At 38.6% G+C, this 10,966-nt stretch overlaps 1 protein-coding gene across 3 annotated transcripts in view; it reads right to left on the bottom strand.

Annotated features, from left to right (window-relative positions):
* The window catches only part of LOC106877347 (BTB/POZ domain-containing protein KCTD20), a 56,095-nt gene that overhangs the window by 29,635 nt on the left and 15,494 nt on the right, over positions 1-10,966 (bottom strand). Inside the window, exon 1 of one of the 3 annotated variants that reach the window (XM_014926230.2) lies at positions 10,280-10,436. The exons of the other annotated variants lie outside the window; for them this stretch is intronic. The gene's annotated coding sequence lies outside the window, so the exon portion shown is untranslated. Of the gene's footprint in view, positions 1-10,279; positions 10,437-10,966 lie in introns of those variants that run through there. 3 annotated transcript variants of the gene reach the window in all.

Here is a 10,966-nt window from a genome sequence, read left to right as displayed (position 1 = left end):
TATATATATATATATATATATATATATATATATATATATATATATATATGCACTCACACATAGATATATACATACATATACATATATATATATACATAAACATCTATACATACACACACACACACACATATACATGCATATATATACACACATATATATATATACATGTATACATATATACACACATAGATATATACACATGCACATACACATACAGATATATATATATATCAAATCAAACTAAATGTAAATTGTAGCTGATGCCAGTGTTGCGTGACTAGTTCCTGTGCTGGCGGCATGCAATAAGCACCATGCATGCGTGGGTCATTGCCAGTGCCTCCTGACTGGCTCCCCGTGCCGGTGGCATGTAAAAAGCACCATTCAAACATGGTTGAAGCCATTGTGACATATCCTCTTGGGGCAGAGATAAATTTTAACACAAGAATTTATGTTGTGATGACACCAACACAGCTTTTTTTTCTGATTATTATATAAGCTCTGTCTTAAGGCCATTTACAAATACACTGTGACATATTGCAAACTGAATTTTTAACAGCTGACTAATGAGAACACATGTTAACTCAATAATAATAAAAAATTTTTAAAGAGGGGAAAAATGTAACTATTGCCATATTCATTAAATACCAAAAACCTTTAATCACTGGAGTTAAAATATTCATAAGTTAACGTACAATATGCGATTGGTCATTAACCTTATCTTTAAATTAGAATTACTGATTGCTCAGAGATGGAAAAATTTGCATAAATTCTTCTTTTGCTTTCAAACTTATTTCAGCTTCATTTTGCTTACTCTGTGCATGTTTGTGTGTGAGGTGCATGACCTACAGGTTAGAGCAGATGTTCTCAGTCTTTTTTTTTAATATGTGGGCCAAGTTAAGGCAGTGAGCTGGCAGAAACATTAGCATGCCAGGTGAAATGCTTAGCAGTATTCCACGTGTCTTTATGTCCCGAGTTCAAATTCCGCCAAGTTTGAATTTGCTTTTCATCCTTTCAGAGTCGATAGATTAAGTACCAGTTGCAAACTGGAGTCGATCTAATCGACTGGCCCCCCACCACAAAAATTTTGGGCCTTGTGCCAACAGTAGAAAAGAATATAAATTGTTTTATTAAGGCGGTGAGCTGGCAGAAACATTAGCATGCCGGACACTGATATTCAATATATCATCAACAGGAGATTTGGTTGTTTTGTCACTGCTAGATATCTGTCACTGAAGAGCTCATAGCAGGGTAAAATTATGTGATCTGGCAGTTTCGGTGACCATAGCAGAGAGTTCTCGTCTGTCAACAATATTGATAAGGGTGCTTGTATGCACCATAAGTCCATATGAGAGACCCCCTCAAGGTAAATAATGCAGTATTCTATGTTCCAACACAACCTCCATGTTAAGTTGGAGATGAAGATTACCATTCGGTATTCATAGCACTTCCGTCACTAATAATTATGTATTACATTTAAGTTGAAAGATACTTTCTATAGAAGATTACTTTACAACAGAAACTCAGAGTAGCAATAGTGGGAAATATCAACACACATATACACACGTGAAGACACGTGGCAATGTCTGTCATCACTCATTAAAATTTTATATATGTATCAAACTCAAATCAAATGGAAATTGTATTTGTGGCTGTTACCAGTGCTGGTGGCACACGATAAGCACCATTCATTCATGCGTGGGTCACTGCCAGAGCTACTTGACTGGCTCTCCGTGCTGATGGCACGTAAAAAGCACTGTCCGAACATGGTCAATTCTAGCCCCTCTGCCCTGACTGGTTCCTGTGCTGGTGGCACATAAAAAACACCATCCGAACGTAGCCGATGCCAGTGCCGCCAGAGTGGCTCCCGTGCCGGTGGCGCATAAAAAGCATCCACTACACTCGCAGTGGTTGGCATTAGGAAGGGCATCCAGCTGTAGAAACATTGCCAGATCAGATTGGAGCCTGGTGTGGCCTACTGGTTTGCCAGTCCCCCAGTCAAACCGTCCAACCCATGTCAGCACAGAAAACAGACGTTAAACAATGATGATGATGTACATACACACATATATATATATTGAATTACAAGTAATTTTGTTCAAAGAACTTTTCTATATATTTATGGGGCATTATGGACATTATCATCATCAGTGTTCAACATCTGCCTTCCATACTAGCATGGGTAGGATGGTACCACAAGAGCCAGCAAGGCAGAAGCCTGCACCAGACTTCTGTGTCTGTTTTGGCAGGGCTTTTATGGCTGGATGCCCTTCCTAACACCAATCACTCAGCAGAATGGACTTAGTACTTTTTGCGTGGCTCAAGCACAGGCAAGGTCAGTTTTGGTGAGGTTTTTACAGCTGGATGCCCTTCCAAACACCAACCACTTTACAGTGTGGACTGGGTGGTTTTAAGTGGCACCTGCACTGACAGGGTCACCAAGTAACTTGCAAGACAAAAAAACAAACACTTTCAAGATGGGAGGGGGAACTGGAGGAGGTGATCTTGTGTTGGATGACAAAAGGTTATAGAGAGACAGAAACAGGTGTCTTGTAGAGGAAGTACAAGGTTACCTGACTAGAGAGAGAGAGAGGGAGAGAGAGAGGGAGATCAGGAATGAAGACAGAAACAGGTACGCTACCGCAAAGATAACACATGGTTACCCAACCTGAGGGAAGCACAGGAGAAAGAGAGAGAGAGTGTGGTGCCAGTGACATGTAAAAGGCACCCACTACCTATGTAAAACCCATTTTACCTTCCTTCCATCGCAAAGTTTCTGACAGACATACAGAATAACAGTGGAACATATTAATTTCATTAACTTAGATATATACACACACACACAAACACATACCATCATCAGTTTAACATCTGCCTTCCATACTAGCATGGGTAGGATATATTTATATATATGTATATGTATATTTTGAAAGCACAAAGTTTGTTTATAAAAAAACAACTACGAACTAATATAGTTCTTAAATTTGACAGAAAGGAGCAGGCTGGTTCACTGGTGTAATCGGTAACAGCTGCGTTAAGAAAAGGATGTGGGTTCAAGACCCATGCATACGGGGAAGCTTACTTTTTTCTGTCGAGGGCTTATATGCCCCATTATTAGTCTATTTTCCTTAGTCATTTGTGCAGTGATCGCTATAAGCTTTAAGCTTATAAAAAAAAACTACCATTATTATTATTAACAGAATATATATCACCACCAACAACACCACTGCCACAGATGAATGGAATGGATGTGGTTATTGAATTATCAGCGTCTATTATCTTCTGTAATATTATACTCAACAAATAGATGATCAATTATTATCAGTACAAATATGGCATAAGAGTTCATAGCAGGGAGAAAGATAGTATGTTCAATGCAATATAAATGTCTGAATTACATGTTTGTGTACGGAATGTCCTTGTGCTATTATCTATGATTTTGGAATATTTTCTAATTATAGTGCACTGGCGGCAATTAGGGAACTAATCACTATAATTATCAATCAACAACATCATCATTATCCTCCAGTTTTGAAACATTATCGCAGAGAAGAATTATTTTTGGAGAAATTTTTTTCTGACATATTAAAAAGATCCTGCTGAATAAATTAATTATCAATGTACAAAACAAATGAAACAAATTAAACAGAAAGATATAAACAGAATAAAATGGGAATAATAATAATAATAAAAGGTTTCAAATTTTGACACAAGGCCTGCACTTTTGGGGGAGGGAGTAAATCGACTATATTGACCCCGTACTCAACTAGTACTTACTTTATCAACCCCAAAAGGATGAAAGGCAGAGTTGATTTTCATGGAATTTGAACTCAGAACATAAAGATGGACAAAATGTTGCTAAGCATTCCACCCAGCTTGCCACATTAAACTAATAATAATCCTTTCTACTATAAGCACAAGGCCTGAAATTTTGAGGGTGAGTCTAGGCAATTACATTAACTCGCAGTGCTTAACTGGTACTTGTTTTATCAATCCCAAAAGGATAAAAGGTAAAAATTAACCAAGGCGGGATTTAAACTCAACTCATCATAATCGTTTAATGTCCGCTTTCCATGCTAGCATGGGTTGGATGCTTTGACTGAGGAATGGAAAGCCAGCGGCTGCACCAAGCTCCAATCTGATCTGGCAAGGTTTCTACAGCTGAATTCCCTTCCTAACGCCAGCCACTCTGAGAGTGCAGTGGGTGCTTTTACGTGCCACCGGCACAAAGGCCAGTCAGGCGGGCCTGGTATCGATCACGTTTGAATGGTGCTTTTTACATGCCACTGGCACAGGAGCCAGTGAATGGGTACTGGCATCGGCCACATTCAGATGGTGCTTTTTACATGCCACTGGCATGAGAGCCAGTCAGGGGGTACTGGCATCGTCCATGTTCGGATGGTGCTTTTTGCATGCCACCGGTACGAGAGCCAGTCAGGGAGTACTGGCATCAGCCACGTTCGGACGGTACTTGTTGACTGTAAAGTCAAAAAAATTGCTGCTAAGCATTTTGTCCAACTTGCTAACAATTCTGTAAGCTAGATGCTTTATTATTATAATCATAATTACTAATAACGATGATGATGATGTGGCTTGGAAGAACCACTTTTGTGGAGAGCATCATTTAAACCCTTCTGCCATCAGAACGTGGTTATTTTAAGATATGGACACTGTTTATGAAATTAACCTTTTTAATATACTTTCATTGAAATACAAAGCCTTCGAATCAATTTTGAAAATAATGACAAATTTAGTAAAGTAATTTTGTCACTGTTTAACCCATTTCTGTTGAGATGCTCTGTGTTTCTTTCAATTACTTTAAACATAAAGGTCTTGCTTCCGTGCTGGTGGCACATAAAAAGCACCATTTGAGTACGATCATTTCCAGCTTTGCCTTACTGGCACTTGTGCCGGTGGCATGTGAACAAAACATTGAACTGACTCCTGTGCAGGTGACACATAAAAAATACCATTGGAGCGTGGCTGTTGCCAGCACCGCTGGACTGGCCCTCTTGGCGGTGGTACGTAAAAAGCACCCACTGCACTCACGATGTGGTTGGCGTTAGGAAGGGCATCCGGCTGTAGAAACTTTACCAGATCAGATTGGAGCCTGGTGTAGCCATCTGGTTCGCCAGTCCCCAGTCAAATCGTCCAACCCATGCTAACATGGAAAGTGGATGTTAAATGATGATGATGGAAAGAATTTAGTAAAATAACTTAGTTATCATTAAGCTAGCGTTAGGAACATAAATTGTGACTAAGGTTTGGTGGAAAATTTTAATTCAAAACTTATGAAAACAAGACATTTGTACTCAGAGCCAGAACCAGTTTCAGCCAGGTTGGTAATGAAAGAGTTAAGTTTAAGTTTGGAATATTCTTTTATTTGCTTCAGTCATTTGACTGCAACTATGCTGGAGCACCACCTTTAGTCAAACAACTTATTCTTTGTAAGCCTAGTACTTACCATATGTTGGTGTGTTTACATCTCTGTAAACACACCAACATTGGTTGTCAAGCGATGGTGGGGGGGACAAACACACACGACAGGCTTCTTTCAGTTTCCATCTACCAAATCCACTCACAAGGCTTTGGTCAGCCCGAGGCTATAGTAGAAGACACTTGCCCAAGGTGCCACGCAGTGGGACTGAACCCGCAACCATGTGGTTGATAAGCAAGCTACTTACCAACAGCCACTCCTGCGCCTAAATATGAAATTTTGATACAAGGTTTAATTTAGTTCATGGGATGCACACCAAACAGCAAGAATCCAAACAAAAAGATATCTAATCATTCTCAATACACTCAGATTTAAATGTGAATATCTGATTGTTGTTTTCCATCATCAGAGGTCATCTCTTCCCTCAAGACTACATCCCCACTTGGGTGAAGGTGCTTGTCTTGTAATTTACTTGGTAACCTCACAAGTTTCCAGTGCCATTAAAAAAAAAAAAAGCAACTGGTGTGGTTTCTGAAGTGGTTGGCATCTAGCAACAGAAACAATGCCAAAAAAGACATTGAAGCAACACTCTGGCTAGTTGGATCCTTGTTGAACTGTCCAACTCCCGCCAACAAGGAAGGCAGATATTAAAATGATGATGAAGTACAAAGGTGGTATAGACACACAGCAGAAAATTTCGAAGAGAATGACAAAGTAACTATACCCTGGTGTATACTCCTGCCCCAACACACATACATATGTGCAGAGGGAGATCAAATGATAATCAACATGAACGTGATATTATCATCAAGGATGATGTGGGAAGGAAATGCCTCTCAACTGACATATCAGTCTCAGAAGATAACATATCTTTCAATGAAATGAAAAAATACTCCAAATATAAAGATGTGGAAACAGAGATAAGCCAAATGTGGAGGCTGAAAGCAAAAAACAATCTCTATAATAAAAATAATAATAATGTTGTGGGAATGATTGAAAACCATGTATTTAAATACATAGGCAAGGACTTAATACATACAACATACAGAGAATAACACAGCTAGTCAGTGCACACATCTTGCACAGTGTACTCAATACAATAGTAACATCAAAACAAACACAAGCAACTGCATCTACCCAAAGCACATATTGTTATTACCAAACATTACACATAGGCGCAAGAGTGGCCATGTGGTAAGAAGCTTGTTTACCAACCACATGGTTCCACATTCAGTCCCAAGCATGGCACCTTGGGAAAGTGTCTTTTATTAAAGCCTCAGGCTGACCAAAGCCTTGTGAGCAGATTTGGTAGAGGGAAACTGAAAGAAGCCCGTCATATATATATATATGTGTGTGTGTGTGTGTGTATTTCTGTGTCTGTGTTTGTCCCCCAACCATCATTTGACACCGATAGAATAAGCGACAGGGTTGCAAAGAATAAGTCCTGGGATCGATTTTTTTTACTAAAAGGCCGTGTTCCAGCATGGCTACAGTCAAATGACAAACAAAAAAAAGTATAAAAGAAAATATTTAAAGAACACATTATCTCATACCAAGCTTCATGTGGTAATAATAATGATGATGTCTAATTTAGGCACAAGGCCAGCAATTTTAAGTGCAAGGGGTTAGTCGATACTATCAACTCCAATATTTGACCAGTTCTTTATTATCATCGCCGTCGTTTAACGTCCGCTTTCCATGCTGGCATGGGCTGGATGGTTTGACTGAGGAGTGGTGAACCAGATGGCTACACCAGGCTCCAATCTGATCTGGCAAGGTTTCTACAGCTGGATGCACTTCCTAACACCAACCACTCCGATAGTGTAATGGGTGCTTTTTATGTGCCACCAGCACAAGGGCCAGTCAGCTAGCGCTGGCATCAACCATGCTCGAATGGTGCTTTTTACATGCCACCGGCACAGGGGTCCAGTCAGGCAGCACTAGCATCGACCACGCTCGAATGGTGCTTTTTACATGTCACCAGCACGGGGTCCAGTCAGGCAGTACTGTCATCGGCCTTATCAATCCTGAAAATATGAAAGGCAAAGTAGGCTGACAGGATTTGACCCTAGAATGTGAAGAGCTGGAAGAAAAGGTACAAAACATTTCTTTCTCAAGCTCTGACAATTCTGCCAGCTTTCATGTCTTTATAAGAAAATCAATATTGTTTCTAATTTAGGCAAAATGCCAGCAATGTTTAAATGGAAGTCAATTATATCAACTCTAGTGCTTCACTAGTACTATTTTTTTTTTTACCCCAGAGAGATGAAAGATAAAGTTGAGCTCAATGGGATTTGAACTCGGAATGTAGGGCTAGAACTAAAGGCATTGTGTTTAACACTTCTTTCTAATACAGACATAACAACTGAAATGTTGGGGAAATGTGGGTAGTTGATATCAACACCAGTACTTGACTGGTACTTTATTTTATTGATCCTGGAGGGGATGAAAAGCAAAGCTATCCTCACTAGGTTTTGAACTCAGAACACAAACTATACCAAATGCTACAACGTATTTTGTCTGACACCCTAATGATTTTGCCAGTCACATATTAATAATAATAATAATCCTTTCTACTATAGGCACAAGGCCTGAAATATTGAGGGAGGGGTTAAGTTGATTACATCGATCCCAGTGCTTCACTGGTAATTTACTGATCCTAAAAAGATGAAAGGCAAAGTTGACCTCGGCAGAATTAGAACTCAGATTGTGCAGACAGACAAATTGCTGCCAAGCATTTTACCCAGCATGCAAATGATTCTGCCAGCTTGCCACCTTAATAATAATAATAATAATAATTATTATTATAATTTCAAATTTTTGCCACAAGAGCAGTTTGGAGGAAGTGGTGATGAGTCGATTACATCAACCCCAATGTTCAACTGGTACTGAAAGGCAAAGTTGACCTCGGCAGAATTTGAACTCAGAATGTAGCAACGGGTAAAATACCACTAAGCATTTCGTCCAGCGTGCTAAGGAGTTTTCCAGCTAACAGCCTTAGTAATAATAATAATAATAATAACAGTATTTTCTGGTGCAAGGCCACACATTTGAAGGAAATGGAGGAGTGTGTATTGAACTGCATCAGCTCAGTATTATAACATTATGTTACAGAACTCAAAGGGCAGAAAAACAAAATTGTTCCCATCCTCGCTACTTGAATAATACTTTTATTAACCCAGGAAGGATGAGAGGCAAAAATCTACAAGAGAAAGATTTGAACCAGAACACGATGGGATTTGACTAAACACCACAAGATAACATGTTGGGTGATTTACCAATCCAGCTGTCTACTCAATCCTCCTCCCCATCTTGACCTTTCTGTGCTTGCATGGGTCAGGCAGCATTTGTTGCGGCAGATTTCCGGTGGTCACATGACCTTTGGTTGTCAACACTCACCTGTTTCCAAGCAACATAATATTTCATATAACCAAATGTTTTTTTGGTTTTTTTTCTACTGAAAACTGGAAATGAATAACAGCTTGTTTGACAGTGATTCTAGTTTACAAGCATCATGTGATGCCAAGACAAAGGCACACACACAAACACACACATATATCATCATTTAACATCTGTCTTCCCTGCTGGCATGGACCGGATAGTTTGAAAGGAGCTGGTAAACTCCACTGTGTTTTTTGCAATGGTTTCTAAGGCTGGATGCTCTTCCTAACGCCAACCACTTAACAGAGTGGACTAGTTGCTTTTACAAGGTACAACAGGTTTCTTTCAGTTTCCGTCTACCAAATCCACTAACAAGGCTTTGATTGATCCTGGACTATAGAAGACACTTGCCCAGTGTGCCACGCAGTGGGACTGAACCCGAGACTATATGGTTGGGAAACACACAGCAGCGCCTGCGCCTATAATTATAATAGATCTGCAGACATGAATGTAATTCTATATATATACCGCGTGTGTATCTTTGCATCTGTGTATATGTGAGGGGGGGATATTTTTCATCCGTTCTAACGGGTGCGGTTTGGAAGGCAGTTTCGTTCGCTCCACTCTCCAGGAACAAACTGTATTTCTTTATAAATGCCACTCTTTAAACCTGAAATTCTTGGCAAACGCTCAACTCCTTAATATTTCTCACAAATAAGGAATGCCAAGCTAATTAATATTCGGTGGAGGTGCGAAAAATAATTGCAGTGACGCTCTTGTCTCTGAATGAATGAATGAATAAATCGATAAACGATAACAAAATCGTTCGACTTAAAATATAATTACATGACAAAATAAAGTCACTGCATTCGTTTTTCAATTCTAACTTGGCTAAGCAGTAGACACTGAGGAGTCGCATCGTGGTCGTGCGAGTTGCTAAAAACAGCAGCTACATCTCCTTTGAGTGTTTTTAAAGATATTGAACAATGTACTACAAAATATACAAAAAGGTTAAAAAACAGAATTCCACGAAAAACAGGACAAATCGGTTGAAATTCAGGAGATATTATTATCATGGGGGGAAATCCCTGGGAGATAATTTATCTACAAATATGCGTGAACTGGAAGTTGTTTATGAAGCATAAATATAAGATATATAAATGGTGGTGTTGAGAGACGAGGTAGTCGAAGAATGGCCAGCAGTTTAAAGAATCTAAGAACCTGGAGGAGAAGTTGGATTAACTATTTACTGTTTGTTGTTATTGTCCAACGACGAGATACACAAATATGAGATATAATACTACTAATAATAATACCTATAAAGGAAAAGGATTATGTTGTGCAAAGACGAAATTAAGAATCAAAAAGAAATATTTGAAAGAATGATAATTATGATTATTATAATACTAGGTTATAGTAGTGGTTAAAGTCATAACAAACAAGAAACAAAATACCAGAACGTACCAGTCATGTATTTGCATCAACAAGCCGATATCAACAAACGTCATTATCCAGCAGCCATTGTTATATAAAAATTGTGGAATGTGGTGAAAACGAAATTGGAATATTTTATAGTTACAAGTTCACTAAAATATTATATGAAAATAAAAATACGACAAAAAGAAAAGGGAGAAGAATTCAAGTGTTAGTTTACTTATTGCTAAACTTAATTTAATGTTTAAAATTAAAAATAATAAATAACGTCAAATCATGAAGTATTTAACTAGGAAAGTATCTTACTATTATTTTTAAATTACAATGTTCGTTACAAATTCACCGAAACGAATAAATTATAATGAATGTAATATATTTTTTTTCGTATGTGTATTTCGTGTGCAAGATTCTTGATGTGGATACGTGTGTTGAAAGAAATACAATTAAACCTTGGGAGAGGCATTATGCCGGTAATAAACACACGCACTGGTTCAGTCCTTTATTAATTTATATAGTTTTTTGTTAAATTATTTCATTGCACTCTTGCAATCTCTTCAGTAACTTGTCTCTCCACTTCCATTTATTTTGAATGTATGATCTGGCGTTGTTTCGAAACTGTTTGGTATGAGCATGTGAGTGTGTGCAAGCTCGTATGTGTGCACGCTCATATGTGTGCACGCACTTATGTGTTCGTGCTTGTCCATATGTGTGTTTGTA

This window comes from Octopus bimaculoides, chromosome 2 (genome assembly GCF_001194135.2).
Source record: "Octopus bimaculoides isolate UCB-OBI-ISO-001 chromosome 2, ASM119413v2, whole genome shotgun sequence".
NCBI lineage: Eukaryota > Metazoa > Mollusca > Cephalopoda > Octopoda > Octopodidae > Octopus > Octopus bimaculoides.
Note: the sequence above shows the minus strand (reverse complement) of the source record. Positions and strands in the feature narration are given on the sequence as shown.